The 20,012-nt window shown below is 34.9% G+C and overlaps 1 protein-coding gene across 1 annotated transcript in view; it reads left to right on the top strand.

The window, feature by feature from the left end:
- Positions 1-20,012, top strand: part of LOC136832927 (serine/threonine-protein phosphatase with EF-hands pef-1-like) — a 410,969-nt gene that overhangs the window by 368,397 nt on the left and 22,560 nt on the right. The window lies entirely within an intron of this gene.

Below are 20,012 nucleotides of genomic sequence, written 5' to 3'. Positions count from 1 at the left end.
AGTAAGGAAAATGAAGAAAAGTCAATACAAAATGTGAATATGGTAGTGATTGCAATATTTTTTGTTAGCACTGACTATAATTAAAAAAAAAAAACTTTTTTCGTGTGAGAAAAACAGTCGATTTCTCTAATGTTCTAATAAAAGTAATATTTCCTACTTTGGGAATTTTTAATATGGCAAAATGCAAGAACATTACATTTTGCAGTACAATGAATATTTAATGATAAAGCTACAATTGCAGATACTGTAGAGGAATTTCAGTAACAACGGCGTAACTTGTATGTAGTTAAAGAAATTCAAACTAATGACACGCTGATATATTTCGTAATACCAAATATATTTACTTTTAAGTAAAATATTTTGAGATACTTTGCTTTATGACAATATACTAAAAAGGTCGACGATATTCAAGTATTGTAAATGACAAATCTACTAATGCTTTCTCACTGTAATTGCGTCTAGAATAAATTAAGATTAATGAATATAATACATTAAGTGCAGTTCGCTATAATACAAGGTAATTGACTAAAGACAATAAGTAAACAGACCATCAGGTCTTCAAAACAATTGTGTTTTATTTGTAGTTGTTCAATAGTCGTCCCGTGAAGTCCATTGATATTTGCGGTCCATATGAGTAAGCTGCATATGTTGTATCAAGAATATGCACAAAAAATGCTCATTGTTTCTGGCATTTCTCAAGAATTTTTAGCTCATAAAAGTTGTATTCAGGGAGAGAGAAAAGTCTCGCTCTCTTTACTCTCTCAGGGCAACACAGATGTTCTTGTATTTTGTTAAACATCGTGGTTTAAGTTTGTTATTGAAGACTGAGGGGTTGAGCCATTTAATATCACGAAATTGTATAGCGTTCTTCAGACTGACCGCTAGTTAAATTGAAGCGCTTCTGTACATGTGTATTATGTTATATTGCAGCCAATGCGACAGGGAAATAATTAAAAATATAATCAGCTACTGTTTTCATTCCTCCACTTTTGTTGTGTTACCGTTGCCAGTGCCAAAAGCGAGAAACTTAAAAGGGCAAGTTCCAATCTGTTTTACCTGGATGATCAGAAGTAGCGGGCGAAAGCAATGCAGCAACAATTAGTGGGAGCAGGAAAAGATCCATTCTCGTTGATGACGTCAGAAAGATCTAAGTCTTGAAGAAAATGTTTACGCCTTGTAAAGCAGTCCCGATTTTTGCGGAATTTTTGTCTTAGGTTCAGAGAGCAACGGCGTCCGGCGCGTTCCACAAGGCCACTGAAACACCAATACTGCTCAAGTTAAAATGATCTTTTAGTGTTCAAACGTTCGTGCATCATGACATTCGTATGCTCAAATCAGAGCTCAAACGCAGGAAGCGTCGCGTTGCATCATGAATCATCAGCGCATTATAGTTGATTTCTTTGAACCTTTGTTTTTCTCTGTCTGCTTTTAATCTGTGATTGTCCTTGCCATAGGATGACCTCACAAAAAAAAAAAAAAGATGAATAAAATCATCTTTATTAGTTTTGGTTTGCGTTGATTATATGCTGTTGTTTGAAAGAAAGCCAATTTTAGGCAATATTAATATTTCCTCTTTTTAGGAGGAGGGGCACATAAGAGTAAACGTTATTCATTTTTTTTGACGTGAAAGGTTTATCGGTCATTTTAATATTAGCATTAGCTATTTCTAGATCTTTAGGGAGAAAAAATAAAACTCTGATTATGAGTGGAGAACAGATTTACTTTCATGTCTCGACCCTGTAAAAGGAATCATCTTCTGACCAAATTGACAGAAAGGTATCTTATGTTGCCTTGCTTTACCTAAGACCCACGTAATTCTGTCAGTTAAGGCTAAAATGAACTTTAAAGGGCAGATATTAATTAGATAAGGTCGCGAGGCAGATATTAATTAGATAAGGTCGCCAGCTAAAACTAGTTAACAAGAATACAAGAATAGAGGTTTATTTCATAACCACAAGAGTGAATTCAGCAAACTTACTGAAAATAAAAAACTAATTTTAACAAAAGTAAAAATAAAATGAAATGGATTATTTACAGGAGCTAACAGCAGCTCAGAATATTAGTCCTAGTTAGGACAATTACCTTAATGCTACATAGAAATGAACGCAACAGATTTATGTGCCTCTCTAACGCTTTATCAGGTATGTGACTGCTAAGAACATCAAATTGAGGCTTCTTGGTGCTGATGATGTAGAGTCTTCTCCAAGAAAGAGGATTTTGTTCAGGCCCAAGATGTACACAATTCTGGAAAAAGACGTATCCAGATAACAGTCTTGCACTGCAGAAACTCTCACTTGTCATTACTTAATCACAAGGGGATGATTCTTATGCCAAGAATAATACTTTTAACACCATGGAGAATAAGTTATGTGACTTCACTAGATAACAATAATTCTACTTAATAGCTGACTTTGTAAATGGGATATGTTTTTACTAGGATTTCTTAGTCAGTGACTGTTTAAGAGAGGAAAAATGAGCAAGGAAAGATGAGAGTTTCAGTCGAAGGGAAAAAGAACTGGGAGTAATTATCAAATCAGACTTATTGCTGGTTTAGCTAATGCAGCAATCATTTGTATGAGATTCCTTTGTCCATTTGGAATAACAGTTTTCTCCCTTGTATTGACAAAGGAGGAGAGACAAAGGATGCTTGGAGGTCAGCACGGAACACGTCCGTGTTCTATGGCAGCTGAGTTGAGAGTCTCGTGACACTAGGGTAGCTTCTTGCTGTTTTTTCAAAACTCTGCCTACCAGGGCCTGACCTGAAATGACACTAGTCTCACTAGTACATAGGTCACAGAAAAGTGGGTTTTAAGAACAGTAAAACTAAGGTCTGGCCTAGCAAAACTGTATCCCCTCTATGACTCTCTAAGCTAAAAGTCTCAACCGTTGGCAGGGAGTGTACTTATCAAAACAACCCCTGGATTCCTGCATACTTCTTTGCATGTGAACAGCCTACATTGTCTGCCCTCTTACTTTAATAAAGGTAAATTTTATTATTCAATTAAGAAGCAAGGATGAGAGGTCGGACGATGAATATTTATAATAATATATATATATATATATATATATATATATATATATATATATATATATACATATATATTTATTTTCATGCTGTTGCCTTGTAATATGTATATCATCCCATGGGTATGATATATTTACTCTTATATTTATCATGTGTTATATGTACTGGCAATAATTGTTGAAGTATCATATGTAGTGTAATGTCAGATCTCAAAAGAGTTAGTGATTTAGATAGCTTAACAGTGTAATTTTGAATTGGTAAAACATTTTTAATAGTAGCGTAGTATAGGAGCAAGACGTGTGTGTGGTAGGAAGGTTTTTTTCGCTTCAGTTATCATCAGTTAAAACAGTGTGTTGATAGGCGAGAGATACAATAGCTGCTGCGTTCTGAAAACCAACTTGGGTTTTTTGTTTTGTTTTTAAAACATGCCAGTCATAATTAACCAGTTGCAGTCTGTTTTGATCATGTTAAGATTTCTGTAAAAGCTTTGTCCCAAACGAGAAGAAGGCTACTGATTTTGCAATATTATAATTATGTGTTCCATACGATTTTCTGGTAAAAACGTGTACCTTTTGAGAAATATGAACAAGTGTTGCACTGAAACACATGTCTTGATCGATTACGTCATGTAGGAATTGACGCCATCTTCCTTTTTCTAGAACTTTCTCTTGTATCTCGTTCCTAAATTGCATTAATAATGACATCATCTGACTGTTTCATTACCTACTGGAATCCTCAAATTTGGTCCGTCTGATTTTAGAGACCAATTGTGTTGGTTCTCTCTCTCTCTCTCTCTCTCTCTCTCTCTCTCTCTCTCTCTCTCTCTCTCTCTCTCTCTCTCTCTCTTCAAAAGAGAGAAATTTTAACGTAAAATATTTGTGGTCATTGATATTAAACCTTAGCTTTTGAGGTCTGAATGTAGGAAAAGTGTACATATTTGGTAATGGCGCCATGCAAATAAGTGTGTTTTATGAATCTAAAGCAGCTGCATTTCAAGTGATTTTGCGAAGGTTTTTACAAGCTTGTGTAAGGTAAAGTGAATTTACTTATTATTATTACCATGGTATAATAAGGTATATTGAGAGAAGTTTTGCCTCAGTGAAATTATTATTGGTAAATCTTTTGTGTATTTTTGTGTTCATATGTTTGCAGTCTCTTGATTTTTCACATTTTATATATTGGTGATTTAACATTTATTTACTTAGCATTTTAAATATTTCTTAATAATTTAACATTGCACACTTGATTTAATTTTCATTTACTAAGATTTTCTTTTCAAATCTTGAGTAATTCTTGATAGTTTAAATTTTTCTTGATTAATTTAATTTCTTGATAAATTAAAGTTTTTGTGATTTAGTTTTGTTTAATAATTTAATTCAAGAATGAATTAAATTCTGTGTTGTTTTCAAGTAATAGTAAATTTCTTCATATTGTGAATTCTGAGTATAAATTTTTAATTTAAAAATAAAGTTTTGTATTTCAATTTTTTTAAAAACAGTGTTTCATTTATTGACCACCAGTGAATAGGATTAATTGTGTGCATAAGGCGAAGTGATAAACATGTTTTGTTCCTTTAGTTTTGCTGAAGTGAATTAGACCTGGGAAACAGTTAAAAGTTGTTTGATGGAGTGATGCCCTTTTACTCTAGTATATTTCTTGTTTAATTGTTGATACGTCACACTTGTTTTGATAAACTTAGTTTGATTTTTCACATGATTAATGAGCTTTTTAAGGGATCACTGTTACTTTTAGAGTACTCAGTCATAGTTTTTATTGTTATGAGAGTTCAGGTATCTGACTGAGGTGAAGGTAAATTTTTGAATTCTGTGATTAGTTGTGTAATAACTAGGTACTTAGAACACTTCATGACAATATATTCTAATGATGTGGCCTTGTAATATATATGTTTTCTGTAATTTTTGATATATTTTCTCTTATATTTGTCATGTGTTGTGTGTAGTAACACTGATTGTTGAAATACCCAGTATCAGATCTTGATAGGGTTAGTTTGACTGCGTGATTTTAGAACTAAGATATATTTTGCTGTTAGAGTCATGTTTACACAGCTGGTAGGCTGATGTGTACTCGGGTATTCAGCCCGGGGTTCCCCAGTCATGAAAGGAAGTCCCCCATCCACTTAAGCTGTCATTGAAAGAGATATGGGATGACAGGTTTAGATAACACTGGTAGCCTGTTGTTTGAACAAGTGTGCAGTCAGGAAATCCCCTGTCATTAAATGAGATATGTGCTGACGGGTCTATATTACATGACCCTTTTTGCCCAGAGGGAAACCCCCCCCCCTCTTGTATCGGTAAAATTCCCGACCGGTTGAGTCATTTTTAGTGTCACGTTCCCAAAATGTCTTGATAGCAACATAGATATCTTTTAAATTAGAATCTGTGAGGCTTTCATTGTTGTAAGAGACCCTGTAGGAGTTAGTTGGTTGGTCTTTCTCTCTCTCTCTCTTATCCCTCTCTTTCTTTAAAAGGAGTAAAATTTGTAACATAAATTTTTATGGTCACTGGTAATATATAACTTTTAAGATCTGAATTTGGTGAAACTGTTTAGTCTTGTAGGCACCATATAAAAAGAGTGTTTATTGCTGCAGCAAGGGATCTTACAAAAGTGATACAAGCTTGTATAAGGTAAAGTGGATTTTTACTTATTACCATGGTATAATAAGGTATATTAGTGAGATTTTGCGTTAGTGAAATTATTGTTGATAAATCTTTTGTGCATTTTTTGTGTGTTCTTGTTTTGTGCATTTTTTGTGTTCTTGTTTTGTGCATTTTTTTGTGTTCTTGCGTTTGCAATTTCTTAGTTTTGCCCAATTTTTGTGTTGGTGATTTATCATTTATTTACTTAGCATTTTACATATTTTTGTTACTTTAACACTGCATACTTGATTTGATTTTCATTTGTCGAGATTTCCTTTTCAAATCTTGAGTAATTCTTAATAGTTTAAATTTTGCTTAGTTAATGTAATTTTTTGATAAATTAAAGTTTTGTGAATTAATTCTGTATAAGAATTAATTAAATCTTGTGTTGTTTTCAAATAATGGTAAATTTTTCAGATTGTGAATTCTAATTATAACTTTTGAAGTTAAAAATAAATTTTTGTAGTATAATTTTTAAACAGTGTTTCATTTGTTGACCACTAGTGAATAGGATTAATTGTGTGTGTGTAAGGCAAAGTGATAAACATGTTTTGTTCCCTTTAGTTTTGCTGAAGTGAATTAAGACCAGGGAAACAATTATAGTTGTTTGATGGAGTGATGCCATTTTTCTCTAGTATATTTCTTGTTCAATTCCTAATACCTCACACATATCTTAATACAGTTAGTTTGATTTTTCAAGTGATAAGTAAGTTTTAAGGAATCACTGTTACCTTTAGAGTGTTCAGTCATAATTTCATTGTTATGAGAGTTCAGGTATCTGGCTGAAGTGAGGTAAATTTTTGGATTTTGTGGCTAGTTGTGCAATAACCACGTACTTGGTACGCATCATGACAAAAAAATTATATATATATATATATATATATATATATATATATATATATATATATATATATATATATATATATATTATATATATATATATATGTGTGTGTGTGTGTGTGTAGAGGAAATTCTGTCCCTTGAGAATTCCAAGAAAAACTGCTTCCTGTTTGTTGAAATGAGGATCTGTGTATGTTTTTTTTTGTGCGTGTTTCTTGGGAATTCTTCCTTTATGATGTGAGAATCTTATCTATGTTTTTTTTTTTTATTTCGCTGTTTGAAAAAAGTGTAATTTTTTTACCTTGATAAAAAGCCAAACCAAAACCAAGTAATCTGACGCAACTGATGTCTTTCAGTAAACAAAGAATCGAGCAAAAGATTTGCCTCTTGTGAAGAGAAGAATCGTAAGCACCTAGCTTAAGCCCCGGTGTAAAGAATATTCATGACCTTTCTTCCTGGATCAAATGCGTAAGGATTATCGGGATCTCTGTCACACGAGGCAGCAGTTTGCATCTGTTGATGTCACAGGTCACATGGCGAAGTTAGAAAGTGTAGATAGCCTTCGTCATCTTCATATAAAATTATCACACAATGATAAACAGTTCATGAAACTTTTCATGTTTTGTTATTTTCGAACAGGAATTTCTTACATTACATTTTCAGTTTATGCCTGAAAGTTTTGTATGGATTTCATATTCGACCTTCCGAGGCGGTGCTTTTCGCCAGATGTGAGGCCACCAAGTTGTTCTTTATAGATCATAGCTTATTACATTTAGCGGGTCCATTTCTCCGCCCCAAAAAATTTCTTAAAAATGAGAAAAAGCTGCAGAACACCAGACAGGGCCAGAAAACGAACTCGTATGATTAGGTGCCATCGCAAACAAACACTTCTTGGTGACTGTAGCCTGCGGAAAGGCGTCTGCTTTCAAGATTAAATAATGAGAAATAACTTGAGAGAAATAAATTGAGGAGCGCTGTTGTAATTAGGCCCGGAGTCTCCAGTTATACGGTTTCACTTCGCACACCTATTATGTATTTGGAACCTTACGTAAATCCAGGAACCACTAGTGGGTCCTACGTAAATCCTGAATACAGCCAAAGCGTATCCATACTTGCCAAACCTCATATCCCGGGATATTTGAGAAGAAATGCAGAGTAAAAATTTTTTTTTTTTTTTCAAATTATTTCTGCGTACGCCCTCTCGGTCAGTGGCAGACTACAGGGAAGTATATGCAGTCTATATATATATATATATATATATATATATATATATATATATATATATATATATATATATATATATATATATATATATATATATATATATATATATATATATATATATATATACACACACATACACACATACATATATTCATTCCAAGTACCTTGCCAAAATCGAGCGATGCGGTTGATCTCTTGTAATTTATCATCAGATTCATTATCACATAAAATATGTATTTTATTAAGGATGATTGTTTTTAAAAATGTTGAATAGTCACTGACAGGGATAGCTGTTTTTTATCTGTTCATAGTAGTTCCAGTTTCGGTAGTATTATCGAATGTCTAAAGCAAAAGAACATATTAAATGTAATAATGTATTTATGAGGTTTCAGAATTATCTTTAAGCTGCGTCAGAAATTTTCCAGAATAATGCTAGTAAACATTAATACAATTGTTAGAAATTTTATTGTATACAAACGAGAAATTTGAACATTGTGGTTTACTACCATGTCCTTATGATGACAGCAACCTCTTTTAAAGCAGAATGTCCGAAAGTCTAAATACAAGGAAATGGCCAATGAAGCGAGAGATGAAATGAACAATTAATAATTTGCATGAATGTATAGTTGGTAAATTATTATTTTAAGCGGTATTTTTTCGTATCACCTTGAAACCGACTGCAACTCATTTTCTGTCAAACAAAAAATCACAAGATGTTTGTAGAGTTGTGAGAATTTTTTGTGAATTAATCAGTGTGCCACATTCTGCAAATGTTTTAAAAAGTGCGGAATTTTTGTATCCATTACTAATGCTTCCTCGGTGGTCTTGGGCAGATGGGTGTCATATTATATAACTAAATGATTTGAAATTCATGTTTATTTTCTATTTGAATCTTAAAAAGCTGGTCTGGAAGATGACTGTGATAGGTTGTAGAGTTTCCAGAAGGTCGAAATTTTCACGATTTCGTGTATAGTATTAGAATGTTCGATCGAGATTGCTGAATTAACGCTTGAACATGCAGGGTGAAAGTGAAATATCGTATACCAAAGAAAATGTTGATATGTGATTTATTTGGTTCACACTAATAGATTCCAAAGATTTTCTATGGTTTGTATGGACGTATCTTACACGTCATGTCTTTATGTATCTCATTGTATGCATCATTGTACGGCCTGTCCGCCGATATATATACCTGCCTTTTACAGGTATATATATCTTTCACTTGATTGGAACGTAAAATTGATTAATGAAGAAAAATTCTCCGATGTAACGTTATGGCCGTTCGAACAGATTTGGTCATCTCCCGTGTGAGGTTCAAGAAATGTCAGAAGTGAAAGACTGCTCCTTTATTATGTTGTTGTCTTAGATTTAGCTGGCCTTGTGCCAGCACGGGCTCTTGCTCCTAGAGCAGCCCGTAAAAAAACCTTTATTATTCTCGACAGGTGTTTATAATACAGAAAGCGGACGGAAAGGTAGCTGAGGCCCCCCGCTGCGCCCATACAGAGGTTGTGTTTGTTAACAGGCATAAAAAGACATATCTAATGTGGTACAGAACATGTAAAAGGCAGGTATATATATATCGGCGGACAGGCCGTACAATGATGCATACAATGAGATACATAAAGACATATGACGTGATTAATATACGTATGAAGAACGAAACACAAGAAAGGTGAGGCGATTTGACGCCCTTACACCCGGTATATAATAAATACGCAACATAGATTCTTGAAAGCCTTTATGACCCTGAAGAATCCCAGAAGAGTCTCTCTCTCTCTCTCTCTCTCTCTCTCTCTCTCTCTCTCTCTCTCTCTCTCTCTCTCTCTCTCTCTCTCTCTCTCTCTGTGATTATGTGCTTTTCTATCCATTTGTAAAATAACACACTTGCTTGGGCTAAAGAGATTGAGAAAAATATATTGTACACGTGACCTGTAAACAGGAGATCGTAGTAATAGACATTTCCGAGCAAAGAAATTACAGCCCATAATAGAATCACTTTTAACTTCAAATGCAGCTCACATGAGTAATTACTAACGAAGTAACCTACCGTAAACCGAGAAACTAACCTCAAATTCGAAAAGATTAACAAGTTGAAGCGAAAGTAACGTGAATTTAAACATGCACTGCTCCCCCCCCCCTCCATTTCTCTGGCTAAAGAAACTAATTCGTGAAATTTTTCGGAAAGAAATGACACCGTTAGTTATTGTCAACTAGGGGCCCATGGCCCCAGTAATTCCCATTTGCCACGCCACGAGATCTTTCAGTAGTTGCGTGGATGGCACGGAACAATTTAATAGTTCCCGTTATATTTTAGAAAGAAAACGGTGACAATCTTGTGAGCTTAATGAAAGAAAACTATTTTGTAAACATTCTCTAGTTAACTACCTGATTCCTAGTTCTTCTTCGTTCACTTCACTCATACAGGTACGCTAACTCCCCCCCCCCCCCCCCCCAGAACAGGGTGAAGAGCTGAAGATTATTTAATATTAAAAGAAAGAATGCTTAACTTAATATTTTCGTGTACTCTATATCCAGGTTTTTACAAACCACTGCATTTTATAATCTGCTTACCCTTTTTTCCTCTAAGCTGGAATAACCTGTTTCACTTATTTATGAATTGTATAGCTACCTGTTGCAGGAATATTAGTCTGTAGTAGTCCAGCAGCTTGGACCCCAGAAGTTTGCTTTCGTAGACAACTCAGTTGTTTACCCACTTTCTAGGTTGCAAAATGTAGGCAAATATGTCTACTTTTAACTTCTTGTTCCCCTGTCTTAATTAACCGCAAAACATGTTCATTTATGTAACTACAATTTTAGACCGGTTTACTGAAGTCAGTTTGACCAAGTCGTTTTGTGCGATAATAAAATGGCGAACATCGTTTAGAACGACACTAATTAGGCGATAGTCGTTTTGAGCGCTAATCCTCACCGTAGAAGTATACAAACAAAGGAATTGTTTCAAACGCAATTTAAAGCAATCAGTCACAGCGTGTGGTCGTGGCGTTTAATATACATTTAAGTATAACCCATTATGAGAATTGTTTTATCAAAGCACTACTAAGGCGAAGTAGCATATATAATGGATATAAAAATGAAAGGACAGAGACACGCCGAGTATCTTCACAGAGGGCTGTGTGATGAGGAATTCCTAAGGGCGTTTGAGCACATTAGATTACAAAATTGATAGGTACTGTGCGGAAGAAGGAGATCATCACCGTCTTCTTGCTCCAATGAAAGCTGATATGGAAAAAAAATTCTCCATGAGGCCGAAACTGCACGACCCGCGCCGACCCGAATAGTTGTTGGTTTATTTAATGAACTTGCTGCAAGACTTGGACCAGGAATGCAACTGAAGCATGTCATGTCTAGAAAACGGAGAGAAAAAGGCCGCTACCCTCGACCTTCTCGGACAATGCGGACATCCCAAAATGAGTGTCACTTTTTTCTGTACTCTGTGACACTGGCGCTCAACACGAGTTCGCTCAGGCTGCCTTCATTTCAACAACTACCCACCGATATGACATATTGTGTTCGCTGCATTGACCACAAATACGTATATATATGAATATGATGTAATATTTTTCATCTCATATCGCACTGTTTCCATTCTTTCCCATCTCTTAAAAGAATCTGACCTTATTGGCAGATATCTAGTAAAAACGATCTTTTTCCTTCTCTAGTGGAACCGGATGTAACTGCTTTACAGCAACGTTTTGTTTATGAGGACCTCTGCTTTTTCTCTTCCTCTTGCCCTTTGTGCGTCATAGTACCAGCTGACTTGTGCAGTAAGAATAGTTAGTGCAGTTGATTACGGCTACCTGAAAATTATGTGGTTACCAAGGTTCAACACACATTTCGCCTGTGGATTCCCGCCAGTGCAGTGCAGTGGAGTGATGCTTAATCTGCACGCTTTTTCTTTTCGAATTGTAAGTTTTTGTTCGTTCCTGTCAGGATGCAAATTTCCTTCCACTTGGCTGCCCTTTCCAGTAATCTTATTTTTATATAAGGTTTAATTGTATTTTGGATGTCATATGAAGCATATACAGTACACACTTAGCTTTTCAGCGTAACTTCATCATCATATTTGTTGTCAATTGATATGTGAAGAAGTCGTGTACTTTTGAAACTTATTTTTTCCTACCAACATTTTTCGAACATAAATTTTGAAACACTAATTGCAGCCAAATGAATACATTATGACAATGAATGCTTGTGTCCGTATGTACGCGCGCGAGCGCTTGCGTATGTGTGATCTAGTTTTGATCAGTGGTGAACTTGAAAGGCACTGATTTTCCTCCTTTCCAGTGACGTCAATAGTAACATTGCTAACGATCATTACTGAAGCCAGTCTTGTGCATATATAATATGAATGTTCATTGTCAGAGATTTATGCCATTTAAATGAAACTTTGCAATAATTCTCCTATGCACCCTTCTTTACACAGAGTGCAGCTAGAAGATACCATGAGAAGTCTTAATGCTGTCAGTTATGTCTGGTTCTCTGACCATTTCCCAGATTCTGCAGTTAATCCCCAGTAGGCTGGACACATTGCCTGTTCAGACACACCCCTTTGTAGCCAACAATGCATAATATCTAGTTCCTTGAAGCCCGTATCACCAATGTTTATCGCAGTTTCAGTGTTTGCTCCTTCTGTACTTTCCTCTTATAGCCTAACGTCACCCAATAGAAAGAAATATGATTGTGGGGTTAAAATATATAATTACACAGATATATGGGAGTGCAAATACACAAATTTATCCGCATATATTTCACCTTTACGAGATATGACTTTACTTAATAAGGAATACTAGTTTACAAAAAAGGGTTCTGTACGAATTGTACAATAAAAGCAACCTTCGCTGTCCAAGATTCAAGCATTGATCTTTTCGGTTATAATGGCCACATGGTGACCTTGGTCAAAACGATCTTTAAAAGTTTTTGAATCTTTATAAGCGCAGTTGGCAAGGATATCTGTTTAAAACTTGTAAAGGAGAGAGAGAGAGCTCAATAATTCTTAGAAGCGGGGGAACTATTGCTGATCCTCATGGTCGTTTCTGTTAGTAGAGTATACTGCAACTGAGCAGTAAATTACAGTACGACACATCGTATTTCAAAAAGTAAAATTGAGTTATTGGTAGACCGAATGATTCCGTCTGAATACAAAGGGCAATGTGTATATATGATGCAGAAACAGAATTTGCGCTGAGAAAGAAATCTAGATTAAACGAGCAGTGGGTCACTAACCCAGAATGCAATGCAAAGTCCCTTTGTTAAGCCTTAATCTCAGATGCTGTTTACATAACACCACTAGGAAGTTACAGAAAGTTATTCTGCGATCCGCATAAAACCCACTTTTGTGATCAACATTGCAATAGGTAATGTACACCGCACTCATGTCATTTAATGTCTTTTGTTGTTGTAACGCAAGTATTCTATCTCGAAGGAATGTCTTTATTCGATGTTAAATGAAAATTCTCAAGCAATCGTCGAAAGATATTGGTAAAGAAAGTCTTAAAAGGAATGTCCACAAATATTCACGAAGGTTTGAAAGCAGTTCTTTATTAAGAACTCCTAAGCTGCAAGAGCCCACGGATACAATGAAGTGGACGCTCAAGACTGGGCATGTTTTTATGCAACTGCAGAAAGGGCCGCTGACGTTAGATCACAATGAATGGAATTACTGGACGAAGGCCAGTTCTTTGTAAATCAGCAGAATGAAAAGCTTTGCTCACGGAGCCAAAGTGAGGTTTGTGGCATAACCTCCCTGTCGTGTCGTATATTGCCTGCTGAAGTTTACTTGCCAGTTATTGCGTATCGTTTCCGGTTACTATTTGTGTCGTTAATTCGCAATCGATATTCTGGAGCCGCAATCATGTTTTTAGAGTTCTTTTTCGTTAAAGAGTGTAATCATTTTGTTTTTCTTAGAGTAAAGCTTTACCATTTTACTCGAAGAACTTTGGGCATTCTAAAACCAAATGCTTGAACTCTCACAAAAATCGGGTAATTATCTGAGTATATAAATAGTAGTTTATATATAGTCGCAGCCGTTGAGACAAGAAAAAAAATTAAAAGTAATGAATGGATGTGAGTTCGGAAAGTGGGAAGAGACCCTTGGCTGACTTCTTTTTATTATTTTTCCTCTTGTAAATACAGTTGGTGTAGCTCTGCTGTCCACTGACAAAATCATCATAAATGATTATTTCCCGTAGGGGGAGAGTGCTGTAAGAGCATCGTACGCGGTGGGGGCTGTCACCTCCTTGGTGCGTTGTAGGCATTACCAAGGTCCATATATCAACCTTGGGCATTCCTTAAGGATGTCTGCAGCGTCCCATTCGCTTGCTGTCCAACCACTCCAACTCCCTCTTTTCACTGCCTTAAGCGCTGTGTGGCTGAAAGTGCCCAGTGTTTGGCTTGACAACCTCAATTTCATCAAATCAATCAGTATATGATTATCATCATTTTCAGTAGTTTTCCTGGAAAAGAATTTCACAGCTATGTAATTAGTGAATAAGGCCGTATAATCTACAACGACCTAAGGCATGCCCCGGCAGAAAACTGAAAAGCATTGTTTGCTGCTTTCGAAAGCCTGCTCAGTTTTCGTTTCCTTCATAGGAACCTTGGGCATCATTAGTGTTCAGTGTTCTCAAAATCTCTTAGCAAAATGTTTTAGATTTGTGAAATACTGCAAAGATATTTTGGGTGCATTATTATTATTATTATTATTGTTATTATTATTATTATTATTATTATTATTATTATTATTCATAAGAGCCTCTTAATAGCGTGAGTCACTAAATTGGTGAAGAAACCCACAGTGGTGTAAGTGAAAATATAGCTTAGAAATATATATAAAAACGAGAGCTTTCGACAACCTGCTCGATTCTCCTCTCAATCTCTTTCTCTGAGAAGGAGAATCGAGGCAGGTTGCCGAAAGCTCTCGTTTTTATATATATTTCTAATATATATTTACATTTACACCACTGTGGATTTCTTCATTATTATTATTGTTGTTGTTGTTAAAAATCCGCAAGCCTCAGAAGAGTCTTTCTGTCACATAGCCCTTGACCGTGTACAAGTGAAAAATACCCTACAGAGTAACCCAGCCCATATATAAAAATCAGGAAGTATGATACAACAGACAAACAACTAAAATATGGTATTTACAACCTGGACAGCAAGAAAACCAACTCATTTTTCTTTGATTTAGCAAATTCCGTCTATAAATTTCACGAAAGATTCCGTAAAAATTAAAAAATTGCCAGCCGAAGATCTTAGAAATGGAAATCAGGAATAACTTTCTGGAGAGCTGTTAATCAGCTCAGTGGTCTGGTAAAACTAAGGTATACTTAACTTCTAACAGAGCAGCAAAGCAGAAATGCCCATGGAATCGACCCTTGACTCCAACAGCTAGCGAGTAGCCTGACTTGATAAGGGAACGACAAAGGAAATGTTGACTCTAATATAAGAAGATTACTCTCCTTGAATATTTAGGAGCATATTTCCGTTTTATAGGCAGCCGTTACGATTCTTAGTAGAGGTAGCAACAGAGTACTGTAAAAACTTAGCCAAAAAGGGACAAAATTGTTTATCAAAAGGTGTAACATAACCCGCCCGTTTTTATTGAAGCTCGGTCACCTTTTCATATTCTTAAAAAAAAAATGAATGGAAAGTCAAGCGAGTTGTTAAAACGACTTATCCATGCGCAGTTCTCCATCTCAAATAAGAGACTGGGAACCGCTCTTTTCTGAAGTTCACCCATCAAATACTTTTAGTTGTATACTGATCTACGATTTCGTTTCTTCCAAAGTGGAATTTTTATGGGGACATGGAAAACGGTAGAATATCACAAATGGAAAATATAGGCGTTAGATACTGTTTACTAGCAATGTGACCTTGAAAGTGGAGTAAAGATACTCTCTCGACCTAACAAGCGGTGGATTTAGAAGTTTGTTTTGTCGGATTTTTTAAGTTTCATTTTTCTATTAACGTTAGGACCTGTCAGACGTGTAACGTGGTGTAGACCTGTCATTATGCTCTTGATTGCGATTTTGATAGTTGAAGTAACTCCGACTCTATTCCATTCAGTTTTGTTATTTCATAAGTCAGTCCTTTCAATCTTCCCTATGCGATTCTTCAGAGATTGTTGTCGACTTTTCTCGTGTATTTGATTATTATACTTTCTAACCTTATATTCAGCCGAATATTATTATTTGATTTAAAGTGGAGCTGATTCATTAAATACAATGAACTTTTTGATACAGTAACCTTAGTACTTACTTCACATATAATTCCCTCTTAGCTAATTTTTACAAAACTATCAGGGAAAGATAGGAACTTGCACCTTGGCCCTGAGTAAGTGACAGCTTTGGCATTTTTAGCCAAACTCTCTTTTTTTTTTCTTCTTTTTTTGAGGTTTGAAGTTGTGATAACTGAAGATGCGATAAGATACGATGCTTTGACTTCAAGCAAGATTAGAATCACTGCATGGGATTGTTAGGGTTACGTAGATCACTTCCTCACATAAAAACTATTTATTCTACGTACTTTTTTTTAAAGGATGATAATTATATAGCAGAAGGTTGATTTTGTCACATCATTGTTTTTATTTTGAGTTGGAAATTCACTTATACTTCTGATAAACAATCTTCTTTTGGCTATGGCCAAGGTCACCTTCTGCACTTGGATGATTTACTGAGTGGCCCTGTAGATTATTTTGGATATCTATTTCACGTTCATGTTCAGCGAGAAATACTTCACTAAACTATATGTATACACTCGAATCAGGAGGTACTTTGTTCCCAAATGACTGGATACTCTAATCATTGATTATATGTGATGTAACAGGCCAACATTCTTGTATTATTGTTTCAAATACCCGATACTTACTACTAACACCAATTTTTTCTTCTAAGTTTGTTGTATAATGTTGGTATTGATCAGCCAAACAGTTATGAACAATATTTATGAAAGGGTCCTAAGAAGAATGCGCCTTTCTTAAGCTCCCACTTAACAGCTCTTTTGATTGGTCCTTGATGAAGCAATATTTGAACAAATGTCCACGGTTGTAAAACTGAGTAGGGTAAAAAGATATTGATATTAGTGTAAGTCAGAGACCGACAGTAATTGTTTTGTGCATCCTTTTTTCACCTAATATCAAGTTTAGCCGCAACTTTGGAATAGGATCTTTTTAAAAAATCTCTTTTGTATAAAATTTTACTGAATATGATAGTGCTCTCAGATTTTATGGAGTGATGTAAGATCTGTGTTTAAGGTTTGTAGGAATAAAGAAACGCAAAAGTGCGAACAAGCTAAAATGAATGATGCAATGAAGAGTAAAGTATCTCCATGTAGAACAATTGGAAAATTACCCTGATATAGCATTTATTTATTTTCGATCTTAAGATATGACCTGATTTTACATATATATATATATATATATATATATATATATATATATATATATATATATATATATATATACAGTATATATATATATATATATGTGTGTGTGTGTATGTATATATATACACATATATATAGGCTCAGTTTCTTGTTGTATGCAAGGCGTGCATGGCATCCCATACATATCTTTATAATGAAGTAACTGAGATCAGCGTATTAACTAGAAGGAAATATTAAACGCTTTAAATAATTTCACGAAACTTAGCTCAGTGTGAGATGAGAATTAGCGATATAAAATGAAACAGTGAAGCAAGTCCTCCCATTCTCTGCATTTTCGCCGTTTTCCAACAACAAAAGTTTACTTTCAATATTTCATATTCAGGATTAAGGGTAAGAATAAGAATTTCAGACACGTTCAGTTACGTGTGTTCTAGCGTGATCACTTGTGAACTTCATGATAAGGGTGTTATTTTACAAAGTAATCTTTTAAAAATGGCTTACCAACTCGATATTGATATCGTCATTGGACTAATTCTAAAGTCCTTCAACAATCATACTTTCAAGCCTGCACTGTAATTAAACCTGTCTAAAGTAAGCAAAACATTCACAAGGAAGTTTAACTTAGAACTTTCTAACATGTTCCTCGGTTATGTGGCAATAATGAAACAAATAAACTCTATTGTTGTCCGTATGTACATCATTTTCAAAAGAGCATTCAGTATGGAGTGTTTGAGGCATGCACAGGCTTATTTTGATCTTGAGCAGTTTGGAAAGATTAGAGTAGACTTACAACCTTACAGCATTTTCGTGGCCACAACGAAAAAGGATCCTCTGAAACAGGGTGTTATTATATTGGATTGGTATATTTTTCTAGCTGAATTCGACGAAAAACAGCTACCGTTTTTAAAGGATTATCAAAAACTATCCAGCATTATATGATTAACTCAGTAGCCTTACCCGGTCGGGGGTAATGTCTTCAGTGCACCTCACGCAACCCCTTTCATTCCTTTTACTGAACCTCCGTTCATATTATCTTTCTTTTATCTTATTTTCCACCTTATCCTAACAGTTGTTTGTTAGTGCAACTTCGAGGTCTTCCCCCTGTTACATCTGTAAAACCTTCACTCTCAATTTCCCTTTCAGCGCTGAATGACCTCATAGGTCACAGCGATTGGCCTTTGGCCTAAATTTTATATTCCATTTCCAATAAATAACTCAGTAAGTGCGGTTTTGTTAGGTACCATCGAAAATGAGATTTTAGAATGCAGGCATATTTGTTGCAATAAAGTTATGGAGGAATTTTGCTCAAAATCAGGGAGAGCCAAATTTCAGTTTGAATGAATGAAGTTTTTCACTTAAGAACTGCTGATTATATTCATAGTTCTAAAGTAAGCGATAGCAAACTGTTTACCAAACATGGCGTTGTATCATAGTTGTTTCAATGTCATTCTGTCAAATACCGTATTTCTTTTCTGGCAGTCTTCTTTCAATATCTTGGAGAGCTAATAGGCTTGTCCTTCCGCAATTCACTGGCAAAACTTCAAATACCTTATTGTGGGTTTTCAGTTGTAGCACTTTTGTTTGTTCCCTTTGAAGGCTGAAAAACCAATGGAGATTTCTGAGACTTTGCCACAGATGTGCGTTAGCCCTTGAAGAAAATACAGTTTGTCCAATATTTTTTCTTTTATTTATCTTGAACATAAAGCCGTGACGTAAACTACAAGGTGCCTATAAATACAGAACCTTTTTTTCTTTTTGCATTCCATCGTAAGAGTACTGTTAGCTGTCATATATATATATATATATATATATATATATATATATATATATATATATATATATATATATATATATATATATATATATATATATATATATATATATGTGTGTGTGTGTGTGTGTGTGTGTGTGTGTGTGTGTGTGTGTGTGTGTGTGTGTGTGCATATGCTTCTTAATTTTAACATCCGAGGCTATTTGAATTCTTGATATTCGTCCCTTTTTGGCCCAACTCGGCCTGTGGGATTCTGTTTCCAGCAGCCGAAGGTTATATTGTAGTTTTCTTGAGTATGTTTGTCTTCATGGTCCTATTTGCCTTTGATGAAATGCGTCTTTAATTTATTATTAAATATCTCCAAAATTTTCTTGCTCTTTCTTCACAGTCCAAGTATCGTGAATTCGAAGGTTCCTCTTATAGAATCCTTGTTATTTATTGGCCTGGATTGTCTATGTTCATTAACTCCAACACGTTTAGTTAGACTTGCGAGGGATTTGTGGCTCAAGAAATGCGCTTTTTCTTGCTGTTCAGTACTATGTACTGAGTGATTAATATTTCATTAGTTTTTTTATCTATTTTTTGTACCGATGCTTAGCCTGGTTCCTGAAAGTAATGATATATCTCTTTGTCCTGTTATAATCTCTTTTGTATTTCAGTTTTGTATATATATGTATGTGTATATATATATATATATATATATATATATATATATATATATTTTTTTTTTTTTTTTTTTTTTTCTCTCTCTCTCCAAGCTACCACGTTTTAATTCTTTATTATTTTCCATGATATGTTGTATTTTTAATTAGCGTTTCCAAACTTTTGCAAGTGTCTTGTTGCCCTCAAGGTGTGATTCGTAACAGTATAAACAGGTACTTCGTTTACTACCATCCAAGTCTACGAGGTTGTATACGAGTATTAGGAACATTTCAGTTCCCCAATAAGTTTTTCATCTTACGCCTGAACTTCTGCAATGTATTACTGTATAGCGAGTGGTACTTATCCTAGATGTTGCAACTTGCTCTACGTACTTACAATATTTTTCCGTGAGGATTTAATAACCAAGTATCCTACTTTCATTATGCGATTT

This window comes from Macrobrachium rosenbergii, chromosome 50 (genome assembly GCF_040412425.1).
Source record: "Macrobrachium rosenbergii isolate ZJJX-2024 chromosome 50, ASM4041242v1, whole genome shotgun sequence".
NCBI classification, from domain to species: domain Eukaryota; kingdom Metazoa; phylum Arthropoda; class Malacostraca; order Decapoda; family Palaemonidae; genus Macrobrachium; species Macrobrachium rosenbergii.
This window is presented reverse-complemented; position numbering and strand designations above follow the sequence as displayed.